Genomic DNA, 16,299 nt, shown 5'->3' with positions numbered 1-16,299 from the left:
TCGTATATAAAAAAAACTTAATTACTTTGCGATACAGAAATAGACTGAAAAGTTTATTCTGTTAAATTTCCCACCTGAGTAGAGAAGTGTGTACACAAAGATGGATTCTCAAAGATTCTCGGCCCTCGTTGAAGCTTCTTTCGTAAGCGGAGATAAAAACACCTTACATATCTTGTCCCCGTAAGTAGCAGCAGCAGATGATGATTTATTCCTAAAGGTACCAATGGCAACAGTAAGATTTAAAAATGTTGTCAGTGTCACCGAGCAGGCTCACTTACCTGATTCAGCATAACAATGTAACGGGGTTGGCGGCTTTCCCACTGTGACTGTCATGTGTACCCTGAGTAATGAACACACACACACACACACATTCCTATGCTCATAGATGTACTGTATATGATTGCGCGCGCACGTATGTGTTCGTGTAATATCATTGATGTGTGTGTGTGCGTCATTTCATTTCAAAACTGATAAATTCTGCAGAGCTAACAACTAGAAGATGACGAAAAGAAGAATAAGAATCAAAAGTTTCGTAGCACCAGCGAGTTCAGTATTGCGAGTCGGTGTAAAAAGAGAGTTTGGAGGTGACCGAAGGTGGTGTTTCTTACTGACTGTCTCAGGTGCGCTGGACCCCACCCCACCCCTTACGGGAAATTCCTTCACTGGCGAAACAGGTCGTCAGGTCGTGTGAGGATTTGTATATCTTTAGCGCTTGTCTCAGACGTTTTTTTTTTTTTTTTTGGTTTTTGTTTTCTCGTATTTTTATTTTATCATATGTTGATTTTGTAAGACTTGATTTAGGTCACGGGTGGGGTGTAGTGGCTTGTAGCTTTTAAGTTTACTTAATCATGATGGTGTTTTAAAGATGAAATGATAGATTGGTGGAATTTATTTATTTATTTATAGTGGGGACGGTGCTGGAAGGTTGGTGGTGACGGCGACAGTGATGGTGGTGATGTCAGGGAGTAATGGAGGTAAAGGTGACGCTATGGGGTGTTGTACGAATGTCACACCTGCTTCATAACAATGTTTAATATCAGTTATGACAGATAGACGAAGGGACAACGTCATCATCTCTTGGAATAGAGGGAAGAATATTACGTTCGGAGAGGGATTACACATTTGGATATTAATGAGAGAGCATTAATAAGCCGTACACTTAGATGTGTGATATACGCCCTTTAAATGTGGAAATCGTCGGGTCAGTTCTATGCTAACAACAAAGGTCCGTAAGTCGGAGTGCAATCTGGTCATCAAGAGTAAGTATTAAGAGAGTTGCATTTCTCTGTCCTTCACTCTCCCTCACACGGTGTCCATTCCGTGGTGTTCGTTGTTGTCATTCTTTCCTTTTATCCTCTTCGCCACTGATCGGCTCGTTAGCCGCTTGGGCGATCGATCACGTCTCTGATTACTTTTCCTTTTCATTTATCTTCTTCACCAAAAGATCGGCTCGCTAGCCGCCCGGGCGATCGGTCACGTCTCTGTCACGCACTGTTGGCAAATACTGGGCATGCACCGGCTCCTGAATGTACCTGAACCCGCTCCAGTGTTGGTCAGGTCTTGTCTTGAAAGAGCTCACACTCGGTGCCGTCACAACACTCTCTGGTAGATTGTTCCAAGAGTTTACAACCCTCACTCCGAAAAAGTTTGCCCTCCGCCAGCTCCAAGTAAGGACACTCAACTGAGTAGTGCCCCTTGAGATGCTTATACACCTCAACTAGGTCCCCCCTTGCTCGTCTGTAGTTTAAGCTAGGCAAGTTCAGGCACCCCAATCTCTCAGGGTAGCTGAGGTGCCGAAGTGAAGGCACCAGTCTGGTGGCCCTCCTTTGAACATTTTCAACCAACTGACAGTCCCTAGCATATCTCGGGGACCAGACGGGGTGACAGGCATCCAGATGGGGAAGCACTTCACTCCTGAAGATCGTTACGAGGGACGGACCGTCTAGATATCTGAACGACCTTCTTATAAGACCCAATAATTTATTTGCCTGGTTTACCTTCTCGCAATGGGCCGAGAACTTCAGCTCATTGTCAACATACACACCTAGGTCCTTCTCACATTCAGTCTCAACTAGTGCAGTTTCTTCATCCCGTTGGGATATATGATACGCCTGCTTACCGTTGGTACGCCCCAGGTGCATCCTCTTACACTTCGTGACATTGAATCTCAGCAGCCATTTCTTCGACCATTCCTGGAGCCCACAGAGGTCCTTCTGCAGCTTTTCACAGTCCGCTTGGTTCTTAATTTCCCGAAATAACTTGGCGTCATCGGCAAACATTTGTATGGAGGAGTGTACAACGTCAGGCATGTCATTTATGAAACAAACAACAGCGGGCCCAATACACTGCCCCGTGGTACCCCACTTGTGACAGGTACAGATGACGATTTCGTGCCATTAATCACACCCACTGCTTACGGTCATGTAGAAAGTCTTCTATCCACGCTAGGACATTTCTCCGAATTCCGTACCCTTCCAGTTTGATTTTCAGCCTTTCATGGGGTACACTGTCGAAAGCCTTGGCAAAATCCAAGTAAATATTGTTGATATTACCACCCCATTCCAGAATATGGGTCTAAATATCCAATACCTTGAGCAGTTGTGTTAAGCAGGAGCGCCCCGGCATAAAACCGTGTTGGCAATCCTTTACAAGGTTGTTTCGTATTAAATGTCCCATTGCAGCACCTCTGATAATACTCTCAGGTACTTTACATATTATGCTGGTCAGGCTCACTGGTCTATAGTTGTTCGTGGAGTGACGATCACCCTTCTTGAAGATAGGACTCACATAAGCCACTTTCCATTCACTGGGGACCATTTGTTCATCCAGGCATTTACAAAACAGGATCTTCAGGGGCTCTGCAAGCTCGTTGCTCAACTCTCTTAGCACTCTAGGATGCACCATGTCAGGTCCGGGACTCTTATGGACCTTTAGCCTGGACAGTTTATTTCTATTACCCTCCTCTGTGAACACAATGTGGGTTAGTGCTGTTTCGAACCGTCTGTCCTCAAACGCAGGAAGGTTAGTTGCATCCTCTCTTGTGAACACCGAGGAAAAGAAGCTGTTCAATGCCTCAGCTTTATCCTGGTCAGAATCTGCGTAACTACCATCCACCAGCCTCAGGTCTGATACTCCTACTCGCGTTTTCAATTTCGACTTTGCATAGCGGTAAAACGCCTTTGGGTTTGACTTGACCTCGCTTGCATGTTTCGCGGGAGACCTCATCATCATCTAGGCTGTACCATGGTCGAATTGCCTAACTGCTTACTATTGCTGTATACCTCCGCACTTTAGGACAGGTACTTTGAAAACTGGATACCTTTACGGTCTAAAAATTCTAGTCTCTGGTTCCACCTAATTACTGAACAAAATAATCGTATACAAAACAACCCAAGCAATAAATTTCGCATATAACTGTCAAGGGCTTTAGAGCGTGTCATAACCAAGAGATGATTTTGACTGATTATGGCAATTTTTATATTATAATAAATTGTTATATTATAGTATTTTAAAAAGCCAGTTATTATGTCCACCTGAGTGCGAGTTCAGAGGCAGGTGTGATGCGTCTTCCTACTTCTTCATTCAGTGTCGGTGTGGATATTGAGATATTATGACTGTTTGTTTATACTGTTTGTATTTGTTATTCATTGTATTTGTTTTCCATTATTTATTATGAGTGGGAGGGAGGGAGGGGCGGGCTTGAGATAGTAAGACTGTCGTGTGCATTACTGGTAACGTGAACAATAAGTCATCAAAGTGGACTGATCAAGTGAATATGACGAATGTGATATGTGGATTTTTTTCTCTCTCTCTCTCTCTCTCTCTCTCTCTCTCTCTCTCTCTCTCTCTCTCTCTCTCTCTCTCTCTCTCTCTCTCTCTCTCTCTCTCTCTCTCTCTCTCTCTCTCTCTCTCTCTCTCTCTCTCTCCTTGATAGATAAGGGTATGTACATAATCGAGATAATTTAGTTTGCAAAATACTCGCCACGATTGACCGCCACAGACAACAGACGGTGTTTACCATGACTCAGCTGGGCAGATAGAACCCATACTTCCTCCCCACCACCAGACTTAATTAGCCCACATTGCCCTCACACCACCACCCACACTACCCACATTTACCACTCACACTACCCACATTTACCACTCACACTACCCACAATTACCACCCACACTACTCACATTTACCACCCACACTACTCACATTTACCACCCACACCACCAACACTTACACCATCTATACCACTAACGCTACCACAACCTACACCACACCACCCCACACACTCACCACCCAACACCATTTATACCTGTGTGTATGTGTGTGTAGGAAGAACCGAGACACCTTCAGAAACAGGATGCATTTGAAGGCTATTCCATGCATTCCTTAGAAGCTTTGTCCCGCCACATCCTGTTTCCAGACCTTAGGAAGTTCGTATGTGTCTGTGTTTTGATTAATGTTGTTTCCTGTATTTTAGAGGTATTGTGGTCAGTTTCCAGTGACACAACTATTAGTCATCTCAGGTTAATTCACCTTGATATTAAATACACTAACACTACCTGAGGGTTAGGTTAAGTTATTGTAGATTAGAGAGATAGGGGTGAAGGGAGATATGAGAGATAGAGAGAGGTGTGTGTTTGTGGTGGTCAGGGAGGTAAGAGGAAGATGATGATCGTTATCGTGTTGTTATTGTTATCTGCTGTGTCACCTGTTGCTGTGGTCTTGCTGTCTTCTCACCCTCTCTCATACAAAATAAATTGATAACATAACAATCGAATCTTGAGGGGGATGATGTTATGCTAAAGAACCAAAAGTCCCCATTACCGAACACTTGGCACTTGCTATCCCCCACTTGTTATCTGTACACAATGATTAAATACGACAATGTTGATATACTTTTGAAACTTGTGTTAACCTATTTTTGAGAGTTGTTTATGTTGACGTGAGTTCGTGCACAGTACTTAATTGATTGCCCTTGGTCGAATTGCCTTATTAGTGTTTACACCATACAAACATCGCAGCTCGTTCGTTATGTTAAGGCGGCAGCACGCTGGACACTTTCCTCCAAACATGTTGCCCGTTTTGCTGGCCTGACGGCCCAGCAAGCAGCAGTATTTTGGCTGTTGCGAGAAATGGACAAAGGTTTGGCGAAGAGGTTTTCTAGCCGGGTTAGTGCTCAAATGAGCTTCATATTAGGTGTTGAATATTCAAGTAAAAATGGAAATAAATTATGAAATGATAATGATTTAAAATATAACCCAAAACGGTGACATGTTTCTATTGATTCGTCATTTTAAAACCTATTTAGTATTATTAAATCACCATCCAGGGTCTTCCTTGTCCAGATGATGATGATGATAATGAAGTAAAGTGGCAAATGACTTTGCACTGGGAAAGGAGAGGAGAGAGAGAAGTAAAGCATAGAAACGGGAAGAAAAGTAGGAGGGGGAGATAGCAGGTGGGCTGTCAACCTTGCTGAGACGAGTTGATATGTTGGGGTGATGGCAGCACGCCCGCCCGCTTAAGGGAGGCAGGTGGAGGGAGGGGGGGGGGAGCTAAGCTAGCTTGGTATTCATTATTGTAATGGGTGTAAATTTATGTTTGTTAGATGGTGGTGTTAATTGTTCACATATATGTGTAAAGTGGGTCTGTTCTTCTATGTTAGCATGGAGGCTCTTGGGCCACCAGCTGTGTGTTTTAGTAGTTCCTTCTTCTTTTAACTGGGAGAATAATGGGTCCTCCAACTCTTCAAGTTTGCTCCATGTTCTCTGCGCTTGGCTGTGTGTACGTGTGTTCAGTGGTTCGATATTGTATAATTCGTGAAGTTCTTGTATTTTGGTGGTGTATGGCGGGAGTTGCTTTGATGCTCTACGGAGAGCTTTGTTTTGTACTGATTGAAGTTTAAGTTGGCTGGTTTTGCTGATCGTGTTGAGTGGTATTGGTGGATACTCCAGGTGGGGGCGGACAAGTGCTTTGAATAGATGTAGTTGAATTTTGGTGTCCATTTTGCTAAATCTTCGTAGTTTTGTGAGTTGTGATTGGGCAAGCATTTTGTGTTGTATTATGTGTTTTGCTATGTCTGTTCTTGTTATTGTGAGTCCCAGAATTTTACCTTCGTTGGAGTAGTGTATAGGTACGTTGTTGACTGTGATTGGTGCTGGGTTTATTTTGGCAATGTGTATGATCTTTAGTTTCTGTGTATTGGTTTGTATTTTCCACTTTTTTTCATATTCGTTGATTTGCTCGATGGCGTGGGCTGTTTTTCGTGCCATCATCTGTTTGCCCTTGCCTGGATGTCGGATGATTTGGGTGACGTCATCAGCATAAGCTACGTATTCTCCGTATCATATGAGGTGGCATGTCCGCCGTGTACATTGTGTAGAGTGTGGGCGAGAGGTTACTTCTCTGTGGTACTCCGCTGTATAACTTGATGATTGGGCCTATGTGGTTACCTATGATAATTTTGGCCTATCTATTGTCAAGGAAGTTACAAAGAATGGTAGTAAAGTTGTTGGGAAGTTCTTGGGTGGTAATTTTGTATTTGAGCCCTAAGTGCCAGACCTTGTCGAATGCTTTTACTACGTCCCTTAATACTACGTTACATTGATCTCTGTTGTGCATTGCGTTTGCTATGTTTTCGTAAATTAAGGCTAAGGCTGTATGGGTTCCTCTATGTTTTCTAAATCCGGTGGTTAATTATTTTTTCTAGGACTTTTCCCGGTGTTTCTAGAAGAGAGATTGGTCTGTAATTTGATACTTGGGTGGGGGATTTACCTGGTTTTGGTATAAGTCTGATGCTTGCTGTTTTAAATTTCCTTGGGAAGTAGCCAGAGGCAAGTGCTGCATTAAAAATGTTTCTGAGTTGGTGTATCATGTTGATTGGTAGATGCTGGAGTATGGGTTTGTTTATTTTACTGATGCCCGGGGCCTTGTTCTTGACACTGTTTATTGTTTTGTGAATTTCCTCTGCGGTGATTGGTTTGATCAGTGTAGAAAAATCGTCGAGAGCGTTTATGTCCTTGCTGGAACTTGGTTGCCAGATGTGGGTTGTGTGTGTCATGTCGTGTATCTTGTGTTGTATGTTTCGTTTGATGGTTTGGCAATTCCATTATGTTGTGTGGATTGTTTTTGTTTTTTTGGTAGACTGTGTCGTTAAATTTTTTTTCCTGGGTTTTTCTTACCATGCGAATTTATGAGGATAATATCTGGCTCTATGTTACGGTGTGTGTTATATGATTCGCTTGCTCTCTGTGGGATCCATGCTAAGACATTATGTTGGATTATTTTAAGCTTATTTATTATGAAGGCTGGTGCCATTTTTGCTGACCGGTGCTCCCCTGACACCCTCCTGTCCAGGCCCAGGCGGATCTTTCCATATGTTGTCTGATCAACTCTCTCTATTCTGTTGTGTCTTGTGATTATTCTTCCTTTCTTGATTAGTGTTTCAATTTGTGTGTCATCAGCAATTGAAGAACTATAGCACAATCTTGCAAGGCCTCAACTGTAGTAACGGATCCCTGGCGAACCTCGTCTAGGCGCTTTTGTAATTTGTTGTGTTTATTGCGTTGGGCAGACGCGCCAACCAAACATCCCAGTGTGACACAAACGTCTCTTGTTTTGCTGGCCAAACATGTTGGGAGGAAAATCCCCCCAGTGCGCCGCCGCCTTTTTCAATTTATTATATATGAGAGAGAATGATAAGGCATCAGCATCATAATAACAGGTGACAGCAGATAACAATAACAACACCTGGCATGACAATCATCATCTTCCTCCCTCTTACCTCCCTGACCACCACAAACACCACATTTCTCTCTCTCTCTCTCTCTCTCTCTCTCTCTCTCTCTCACACCTTTTCCCTCCCTATCGTGTAATGTTTATATATCTGCATTGTCTCTACGTGTTGTACACTCGCAACAAAAAGTATCGGTGCATACTGTAGTGTGAACAATTTGAGACCAGTGACGATAGGTATTGGGAAAGGCGAGCTGTTCCAGCCGTATGTTGGCAACCCTGTAATCCTGCTGAGCTGCGACCGTTGATGTATGGAGATATATTTCGTCTGTCTCATTCCACACGTTTCGAATCTCACAAATATCAATATAGAAGCACCCACATATTGATCCGTTTCATAATGTCATTGTATACTGAACATTGTGTAATCTAAATGTAATACCTTACGGGCCCTTTGATAATAATTTCCTGTGTAGATCTCAACTGCTTCATATTGCCTCTGTTTTATACCCACGTTCACCGAGATCGAACCCTCGCTCATCATTCAGTCGACACAAAGCAACAATCCGAAAAGAGGAAACAAACACACTGATTGTCAGCCATATGGCAACACCTAGTGGAGGGCGGGGGGGTTATGAGGATACACTTACTGTACCAACCTTCCCGACTTGAAGCAGAAGAGGGAGGAGTCGAGGAGGAACGGGGACAGGTGTACATGGGTTATACTCAGGGGGAGGGTAGTGGAAACAAGTGTGCCGACACATTTTTAGTTTAACAAATTTATTGGCAGAGCTTGTAATACAGTTTGCCTATTCCGAGTAATTCAGTCAGGTCTTGACACTGAGGGTGGTATCACTTCTCACTGTCACGCAGGACAGAGATTCACACACAAAGAAATACATCATATTCATTAACAACTATAAATGTATATAGGTCAGGTTCATATGGATAATGTCACTGTTCACTGCCATGCAGGACAGAGGTTCGTACACAAAGAGTTGCATCATATTCATTGACAGTACATATACATATATGTAAACACACACACACACACATATACATACATATACGTATATACATACACATATACATGTACACGTACATATACATGCACACACGCACACATACATACATATACGTCGGTCAGATTCATGTGGGTAATGTCACTTTTCACTGCCATACAGGACAGAGGGTCGTACACAAAGAATGCATCATATTCATTGACACTATATATAGGTCAGATTCATGTGGGTAATGCCACTGTTCACTGCCACGCAGGACAGAGGTTCGTACACAAAGAAGGAAATACATCACATTCACCAGCAGCATATATGGGTCAGTGGATCACATACATTGGAGTCATATTCTAATTGAAGACTAATCAGCTGCCGACACAGGGCCAGGGGGCAGCAGTGCACCCTCCACCCACTCAACCCCCCACCCGGGAGGCGGCACCAGCTCAGTAGGGGGCAGTGAAATTTTGCTCAAAGCTGCACTCTTCAGGCATTGTTCCTTATACATATCTAAGACTCCATGCCAAATTTGAAGCTGATATGTCGAGGTTTAGTCTGCCGCATTTTCTACTGAAATTTTTAAATTTACCTACAGTACTAGCCAAACAGTGTGACGGATATCACCTGGCATGTAATTGTGTTATAAAAGTTCCCAAACGTGAGGTGCAGTTTCTCCTTGACCAGCGAGGTGATAGGAAGATGAAGATTGCAGGGGTTGACATGAAAGTGACGAAGATGTGGGACAGAGTGACGGCAAGAGAGAAGCATGATGCGGACAGAGTTAGGAGACAGCTTGAGCAAAAACATAGATATCTGGTAGCTGGAGATATTCCTTATGTTGAGGATAATTCAGATGATTCAAGAGATATTCCTCTCGTCAATACTGATGCTGATTTTGTCCCTGATCCAAGGGCTCTTACAGACACCAGTTCACAGAACCGGACAAGACTCCCTACACTGGCTGCCGCTTGTGACCGATACTTGATTAGTGATTATGCTGGAGCTGCCATTGCTACTGCCACCTTAACTGACTATGGCATTATCACAAAGGATGACAAGAGTCAGGTTATTGGACCACATAAGCTGCGGGATGCGAGACAAAAATACCGATTTAAGAGGCAAGAAATTGAGATGGCTAGTTTAGATAATTTGACGTCACTCTATTTTGATGGTAAGAAGACCGCCACTCGTGTGATGATAAAGAATGAGAAGACCGAGAAATGGAGTTCGAGGATGATGGTGAAAGATCATTATGTCATCATGGTTGAGCCTGGCAATGAATATCTCACACATGTGACTCCCAAGACTGGACACGGAAAGCAGATTGCCAAAACTATTCACGAGTTTCTGGTGGAGAAAAATCTAACCCAGCAGCCCATTGTGTGTGTTGGTTGTGATGGAACCAATGTAAATGTAGGATCAGAAAATGGAGTCATTCATCATCTTGAAATGTTACTTGGTCACCCGCTCCATTATTTCATATGTCAGCTTCACGGAAATGAGCTGCCTTTCCGCGCAGTTTTTTATCACTATGATGGTAAACCAAGTGGTCCTGAGCATTGGCGTGGTCCCATTGGAAAGCAGATCAAGGAGTCTTTGTCTGAGCTTCCAGTTGTCGCCTTCCAGCCAGTCAGTTTCCCTGATTTCCCTGTGTTTAATGATGAAGTGGAGAAAGATCTGTCCTGGGATCAGAAATACCTGTATAGGATTTGTAAAGGAGTTATCACAGGTGTTGTTGAAGATGACTTGGCTGCTATTGAGCCAGGTCCTCCCTGTGTGTCAAGGTGGAACACCTTATGGAGTAGAATCCTCAGGCTGTATGTAGCAACATCAAGACCCAGCCATGAGTTGAAAAGAATTGTCATTACAATAATAAAGTTCAGTGCTCCAATGTGGTTTTACATCAAGATACACCCTTATGTAACACACGGCTCAAGGAACGTATTCCAGTCCCTGCTATATATGAAACACCTGAATAGTGAGGAGGAGACGATAGTGAAGAAGGCTGTCCAGAGAAATGCATACTTCGCCCACACAGATCAACTTCTTCTTGGTATGTGTGCAGATGAGGACATGACTGTTAGAGAAAAAGCTGTCTCAATGATAAGAAAAATTAGAGAGGAGAATCAGCAAAAGTAAGAATGCACTGGCAGATCTGAAGAGGAGGAGGAAGATTCTGATGCTGCTGTTGAAGAGAATTTGTTAAACTATACTGATGAGGAGGGTGGAGATGGGAATGAGGAGGGTAAAGATGGAGATGGGAATGAGGATGTGCCTCCTGTAGTCAACATGAGAAAGGTGGTGACTCCGAAACTAAAGTGGCAAGCAAAAAACTATCATTCCATGATTAACTGGAGGAATGAACTCAAGACTGAGCCTCCTTACATTGCTTCTCTGTCAAATCTACAGGTTAATGACATTCTTGAGACACCATTAGTGGTGCCCAAGTGGCCAAACAGCACTCAGGCGGTCGAGAGAGGCATAAAAGTGATGACTGAAGCTTGCACTGAAGTGACGGGATACGAATCGAGAGATGGATATATTAGGCAAAGATTATTGTCTAGGAAAATGATGCCAAGGTTCCGCACAAAAAAGAATTTCAATATGAACTTGTAATGATTTTCTATACGGTGTACCTGTAAATAACATGTGAATTAAATCGATGTCACCCATGTAAAATTTATCATTATCCTGGAAAACATTAAATGACACCTAATTTTTGGTATACACTAAAAGTTGACAAAAAGTCGTTCGCGATGCGGCAGGGTAAGTATGCATGAAATGGCATGAAATTTTGCACAGGTGTTTGTTACAGCCATACAAACGATGCCTGAAAAGTGCAGCCTGCAACTCAAATAAAAGTGTTTTTTCCCTGCCCCCTACAGCTCAGCCTACCGGACAGGAGGGGACGAGCGCCGTGTAAACAATTACATTTCTAACTGTCATGGTTTTGTGTGGATCCGTGGTAGTAGGAGTAGGAGTATATTATATAAAGATAATAATATGTCGTATTTCTTATTTCTTACCGTAGAGTTCGATACCTTCACACTGGTTACTTACAGGAGGTTATGGCGTATCTACGTAGAAGTTCACTCCACCACTCGACATTCCATGATTTATACTTGATAAATGATGATTTAATGAATTCATTTAATTTTCAACATCCATCTAAGTTACTGGTTATACTTTGTCATAACCAATCAGTCATTACATTTAGTAATAATAAGATAGGATCACAGATACTGGCAGATAATTGCACTTACATTTATTTGTCAAGCTTCCATACAATGATTTACAATTTGCATGGATATATGATTTACTCACGTTCACGCTGTAATAAAATTAATCTTCTAAAAGAGAATTTTAACTTGGGGACACATGTGATTACTCTACTATGGATATAACTTAACAGAGCCTTAATTCTTCAAGTGATACATTTACTGCCAGCCTGGATTGCTTTTGTTGCAACCAGGCTTCCGCACAAGAACTTCTTTCCACGGGCCACAGCAACAAAAAGTACTCTTGGGTTACCACACATGGTGTCGTGCAGGAGAACTCTGTAAGCGTGACTTGAATTAACCATTTAGGTGCAATAGACCAGCCTGGATTGCTTTTGTCGCAACCAGGCTTCCACACGTGATATTTCCACGGGGATAACAAACCTAGGTTAACACACTTAGTCTCGTGTCGATCACGGTCACAGTAGACGGGTGTCGTGCAGGAGAACTCTGTAAGCGTGAATTAATTAACCATTTACTGTAGGTTTGATAGGCCAGCCTGGATTGCTCTTGTCGCAACCAGGCATCCACACGTGATTTTCCACGGGGATAACAACCTAGGTTAACACGCTTAGTCTCGTGTCGACGACGGTTCACAGGACGGAGTGGCGGTAGAGAACTCTGTGTGGTGTGGTGTGGTGTCCCGCCCCCTTTCAAGAGGGAGAGGATGGAGACGACGTCTTAACTAACCCATGGCCCAGGGGATACTACTCAAAATGAGGTTTTTGGGTGTGAAGCGATGAACAGTACAACACTGTTTCACTGCCCACCCCCCTAAAGGCTGGCTAACATACACTAATTGAAAAATACATGTCCCAGTTATGCCTCGCCGGGCGTCTTATCTCTGGTAAAACAAACTTTGGAGTTGGTTGCGTGGGTAAGCCTAACGCAACCCATGACACTAACCACACCCTGCAAAATACAGTGTACTTAGCAAATGCTGCAGCTTCTGAGAATGTGGGGGGAGCGGGTTTATTACTAAGAGCAGAGACGTTACCGAGAACAAATTCTGGCTTGAGTGTCATGTACACTAATACTGACACGTTCCTTGATAAGAGAGAGGAGTTTGAAACACTACTAAGAGTACACCAACCAGATATTGTAGGAGTTGTAGAACTGTTGTACAAGAACAGGAGAATCGACCCAGAGGAATGGGAGTTCAGTATTGCTGGATATGACTCATTTACGAACCTAACTCAAGAATCCTGCAGGAGGGGTGTGGTTATCTACGCTAGGCAAGACCTTAGAGCCAGCCAGGCGAGGGTACAGGGAGAGGATGTTTTTGAAGAGTCCAAGTGGTGTAAAATAAAAATTAAAGGGAGGAGACTTACTTATCGTCGGATGCATCTACAGTTCCCCAAACTGTGGCCCACTAAATCAAAGGAACTTAAGAACATTAATAAACAATGCGGCGATGCTCAACCCTAGCCACCTCCTTATCATGGGGGACTTTAACTATGGCGACATCGACTGGAGAAACGAGTCCACCCCGAATGACTTGAATAACCCTGCTACTCTTTTTGTAGAAACTCTGAGAGATAGTTTTCTGTTCCAACATGTGAGAGACCCGACACATTACAGAGGGGAACAAACACCCAAGCTACTTGACTTCATCATAACAAACGAGGAGGGTATGGTGGCCAAACTGGAACACCTTGCCCCAGTTGGCACCAGTCACCATACAGTGTTGTCATTCAGATTTAACTGTTACCTAGTTCAAGATAAGGCCAGGCCAAGGTGCAAATATTACAAGGGAAATTACAATGGGATGAGGGAAGAGATGAGGGGTATCAACTGGCCTGACTTATTAAGGTACAAGAACGCAGACACTATGCTGAATATCATAACTAATAAAATGACCCATTTGATCGATAAATATATACCCAAGACCAAACCCAGTGCTTCTAAGAATACGAGGGGATCACTACACATGAACCATGCGGCGGTCGACAAAATTAAGAAGAAAACCCAGAAATTCAAGACGTGGGTTGGGTCAAACGATGAGCAAGACAGGAGGATGTATGCAAGAGCCAGAAACTAAGCAAAGATAGAGTGTAGGAGGGCTGAAAAGGAGTTCCAGAGGCTGGTTGCACGCGAGGTCAAGTCAAACCCAAAGGCGTTTTACCGCTATGCAAAGTCGAAATTGAAAATGCGAGTAGGAGTATCAGACCTGAGGCTTGAAGATGGTAGTTACGCAGGTTCTGACCAGGATAAAGCTGAGGCATTGAACAGCTTCTTTTCCTCAGTGTTCACAAGAGAGGATGCAACTAACCTTCCTGCGTTTGAGGACAGACGGTTCGACACAGCACTGACCCACATTGTGTTCACAGAAGAGGGTATTAGAAATAAACTGTCCAGGCTAAAGGTCCATAAGAGTCCCGGACCTGACATGGTGCATCCTAGAGTGCTAAGAGAGCTGTGCAACGAGCTTGCAGAGCCCCTGAAGATCCTGTTTTGTAAATGCCTGGATGAACAAATGGTCCCCAGTGAATGGAAAGTGGCTTATGTGAGTCCTATCTTCAAGAAGGGCGATAGTCACTCCACGAACAACTATAGACCGGTGAGCCTGACCAGCATAATATGTAAAGTACTTGAGAGTATTATCAGAGATGCCGCGATGGAACATCTACTACGAAACGACCTTGTAAAAGATTGCCAACACGGTTTTATGCCGGGGCGCTCTTGCTTAACACAATTGCTCAAGGTATTGGATATTTGGACCCATATTCTGGAACAGGGGTGGTAATATCGACAATATTTACCTAGATTTTGCCAAGGCTTTCGACAGTGTACCCCACGAAAGGCTGAAAATCAAACTGGAAGGGTACGGAATTCGGGGAAATGTCCTAGCGTGGATAGAAGACTTTCTACATGACCGCAAGCAGTGTGTGGTGATTAATGGCACGAAATCGTCATCTGTACCTGTAACAAGTGGGGTACCACAGGGCAGTGTATTGGGCCCGCTGTTGTTTGTTTGTTTCATAAATGACATGCCTGACGTTGTACACTCCTCCATACAAATGTTTGCTGATGATGGCAAGTTATTTCGGGAAATTAAGAACCAAGCGGACTGTGAAGAGCTGCAGAAGGACCTCTGTGGGCTCCAGGAATGGTCGAAGAAATGGCTGCTGAGATTCAATGTCACGAAGTGTAAGAGGATGCACCTGGGGCGTACCAACGGTAAGGAGGCGTATCATATGTCCCAACGGGATGAAGAAAATGCACTAGTTGAGACTGTGTGTGAGAAGGACCTAGGTGTGTATGTTGTCAATGAGCTGAAGTTCTCGGGCCATTGTGAGAAGAAGGTAAATCAGGCAAATAAATTATTGGGTCTTATAAGAAGGTCGTTCAGATATCTAGACGGTCCGTCCCTCGTAACGATCTTCAGGAGTGAAGTGCTTCCCCATCTGGAGTACTGTCACCCCATCTGGTCCCCGAGGTATGCTAGGGACTGTCAGTTGGTTGAAAATGTTCAAAGGAGGGCTACGAGACTGGTGCCTGCACTTCGGCACTTCAGCTACCCTGAGAGATTGGAGCGCCCGAACTTGCCTAGCTTATACTACCGACGGGCAAGGGGGGGACCTGGTTGAGGTGTATAAGCATCTCAGGGGGCACTACTCAGTTGAGTTTCCTTACTTGGAGCAGCCACCAGCTGCTACCATCTTCCCTAGCAACCAAACTAGCGGCCCAAGCGGGGGGGCGTCACCAGATGCCGCAGTATCCTAGCAACGGAGCAAAAGACCGGCTACTTCCTGGGTTTTCCCTACATGACTCACGGCTGACTCACGGCTGCTGGGTATATAAGCTCTGTCTCTCCATTGAGATTCATTCTGGCCATTTTTCCTGAACAAGCAACACCTCCTCCTCCTCCGCCGCTGCCTGGCGGTCCTCCCTCCGGCCGGCGAGCATGGCGACCCACCAGCTGTCCTTCTCTGAGCTTCCTCACCAACCAGCTCTCATTCTGGCCCATCTTCCTGAACACGCAACACCTCCTCCAGCAAGCTCCTCGCTGTCCAGCTTTCATTCAACCAGGAGGCCAGCAACAGGCAACATCTTCTCTAACGAAGCTCCTGCACATCTACCTCCTTCAACACGCTACTCACCGAACGTGTCTACTGAGCAGCTCCTCACCACACGGCACCTCCAGCACCAGACTGTCTACCATATAACTTATATTATATAAGAAAACCACCTTAGAGTTTCCATCCATCCTGAGTGCTAGACGACATTATACCACGAAACCCTACAGTATCGTTTCAGAAGTCATAGGTCTCACCCT

General features: G+C 44.1%; 1 protein-coding gene across 7 annotated transcripts in view; it reads left to right on the top strand.

Annotated features, from left to right (window-relative positions):
- The window catches only part of LOC121857807 (organic cation transporter protein-like), a 167,583-nt gene that overhangs the window by 119,055 nt on the left and 32,229 nt on the right, over positions 1–16,299 (top strand). The gene's annotated exons all lie outside the window — the stretch shown is intronic.

This window comes from Homarus americanus, unplaced genomic scaffold, assembly GCF_018991925.1.
Source record: "Homarus americanus isolate GMGI-L3 unplaced genomic scaffold, GMGI_Hamer_2.0 scaffold16712, whole genome shotgun sequence".
Taxonomy (NCBI): domain Eukaryota; kingdom Metazoa; phylum Arthropoda; class Malacostraca; order Decapoda; family Nephropidae; genus Homarus; species Homarus americanus.
This window is presented reverse-complemented; position numbering and strand designations above follow the sequence as displayed.